We start from the raw sequence: 2,833 nt of genomic DNA, 5'->3' as shown, positions 1-2,833 counted from the left end.
ATCCTAAATAAAATGTTCACTTACCCTAAATGTCTTCGTCTTCTTCTTCTTCTTTTTTTTTTTTTTTTTTTTTTTTTTTAATAAGTCTACTTCTATATTAATACAACATATTTTTACACCGAGGTCATGGCCTCGTGAAAGCTAGCCTGAAGATGGGCATGTTTACAAAGCATAGTTGATCATTACGCGAAAAAATACCCAGCAGAGTATTGCCCTGAAGAACCGCTAAGAACCTGACCATGACGAATGCAAAAAAACAAAAAACCCCACTATTGTACATGGAACTTTAAATTAAACAGGGACCATACAGCAACCGTAACAAAAAAACTAGACTATTTCGAGTGAACCGAGAAACACTTCCTGGACTGAGATTGAGAATACAACCGAGACCAGAAGTGAGTATCTTCGAGCTTACTGAATCCCCAAAAAACCATAGAGCACAAACCTGTTTAAACGTCATGAGAGGGATCGGGCTGCTCTTCGATGATGTGGCAACCATAATTGTAATCATCTTCGTCCTCAGAGGGGTAGCCCTCTTTGCTTGTGGAACCTCCACCGATAGGGTCACTCGGGCCTGCCTGATCATTCATGATTTGGGAAGCCGTGCTTTTGCCTGAGCCTGAAGCCTTGCTTGGCTCAAAGTTCATCTGAAAGTTGCCATGACGGTCATCTGCCAGCCTTTCTGTAGTCGCCCCAAGGGAGCTTGCTTCCTGACCAGAATTGATCTCATTAAGCTCTATGGTAACAAAGGCCATGAAGGAGAGATTGCCATGACTACAGGGGAACTGTAGCAGAGCGGTGTTAGTCGTAGAATTGAGGGAGCTCACTGCCAAATTGTGTAGACCTCTGCCCCTACCCCGTCCACTCCTTGTAGCCGGATACCGGTCCATGCGGAGGTCCGAAAAGAAGGTTGAGGAATCCGTCATTGAGGAGGAGACCTGGTGGCTTGTTTGTCCTTGAGAGCTGCCTCTCCTGTAGCTCATCCTCTGGTGAATCTTTGGCATAACCGGATGAACAGGATGATCTAGGCGGCTTGATAAACTATGGAGGCAGAAAGGGATGAGAGCAGGCTTGGCTTCAATGCCCAGAAGGGCGAAAGGGAGTGCAGAGGACAAGTGGCTAGCGAAATTGCAGGTGTGGCAGTGAGTAGCCTGAAGGCACAACCATAAATTCAACCATCGAACCAGAGCCCAGTGTATCCCCGAGAAGGTTCGAGAACGGACCACTGCAGCTGCAAAGGAAGGACTTAAGCGGAAAGGAGAAATGCGAATGAGGTAGGTTGAGGGTGCCATGATCAGGAAATAAACCGGCGGAAGATGAGGGACAGGTTGCGTTAAAGCAACATTAAACTTGAGCGCAGGTGAAGTTATGACCAGTATCGTGGGAGGCCGAGAGGCGGTGGAGATGAGCCACGCGCCCACCCGAGCTGCTGCACACGTACCTGTACCACCGTCAGACACCTGGATCCGAGAGGGATAGATCTTGTTGCACCAGGAGAGTGCAGTCGCTTTTGAGTTGCAGATCATTGGAACTATTCAATGGACTAGAGAAGAATGGGAGCTGCTGATCGGCCCCTTGATTAGCCATTCTGTATGCTGCCTTATTAGCTGTTCACCAAATGTGCTTGAAGGAGATGCTGCATGGAGTTTTGAGCCATTCTTCTATTTGTTCTAGTCTACTTAGAAGTCTCCAACTTGAAGCTATCTTTGTAGTTGAGGATCTTGATTGTATCCGAATAGCAGCCTCTATTAGAATTTGTGAATCCCCTTCAACCTCTAGAGGGAGCAAGTTTTCTATTTCTGCTATGCGTATACCTTGCCATAAGCTTTCAAGCTCGGCAGCGTTGTTAGTATCTCTACCCAGCGATCCGTGATACATATGCAGAACAGAGCCTTCTGCATTCCTAAAGATGCCGCCATATCCAGCCGGTCCAGGATTTCCCTTAGCCGCTCCATCAAAGTTCAGCTTGTAAGGGTGGATGGCAGGAGGAGACCAAAATTGTGCAGACTCAGAATGAATTGAAGTACTGGGCTTGATGTGATCTACAGAGGTGAGATCTAGGTTCCAGTTGGCAAGAATGAGGCGTTCCTGGGGTAAGACTGGCATATCTGAGTCTTGCCATTGTCTGAGAGCTAGAGTTTCTTGAAGATTCTGCTTGAGAAGAAGCCAAAGAGTATCAAGAGGTGAACTGTGATTTTGAAAATCCTGTTGTTTCTTTCCTTCCAGATGATCCAGTAGACGAAGCCCGGAAGGAGGTTCCAGAGGGCATTGAGTAGAGGACTTTGGAAAGGATTCCGAGGCCAATTCCTGATGGTGTTTACGATGTCTCCCTCTCTTCTACCTGTTCTTCTATTACACTGTGTTGTTCTCTCCCACATTTGAGCTGCTAAAGGACAAGTATCCAGGAGATGTTTAATGTTCTCTGAATGAAGATTGCAGTTGGAGCATCTGGAAGGCCCAATAAATCCTCGCTTTTGTAGGTTATCCCATGTGAGGATCCTTTGTTTGCTTAGAAGCCAAAGGAAAGTGGAGACCTTAGGCCATATGTTTGGTTGCCAGACTTGGTCCCATAGTTGATCTTTTATTATCTGCATGGGTTGATGAAGGATTTGATATGCTTCCTTGGTAGTGAACATGCCCTTGGTAGTATATCCCCATCTCAATCAGTCCTTCTGATCAGAAAGTTTGATTTTCCTGAGTTTGAGCTCTTGATCAATCTCATCATAGGTTTCCTCCTGCCAGTTGGCCTGCCATGTGTTTTCCGGTCTCCAAAGTTGAAAACCTTGGGGAGATTGCTACTACCAGAATTGATGGACATGGATTTGCTCATTTT

Source organism: Pinus tabuliformis, chromosome 2_2, assembly GCF_031772625.1.
Source record: "Pinus tabuliformis cultivar Carrire ecotype Pingquan chromosome 2_2, CPIR1, whole genome shotgun sequence".
NCBI lineage: Eukaryota > Viridiplantae > Streptophyta > Pinopsida > Pinales > Pinaceae > Pinus > Pinus tabuliformis.
Note: the sequence above shows the minus strand (reverse complement) of the source record.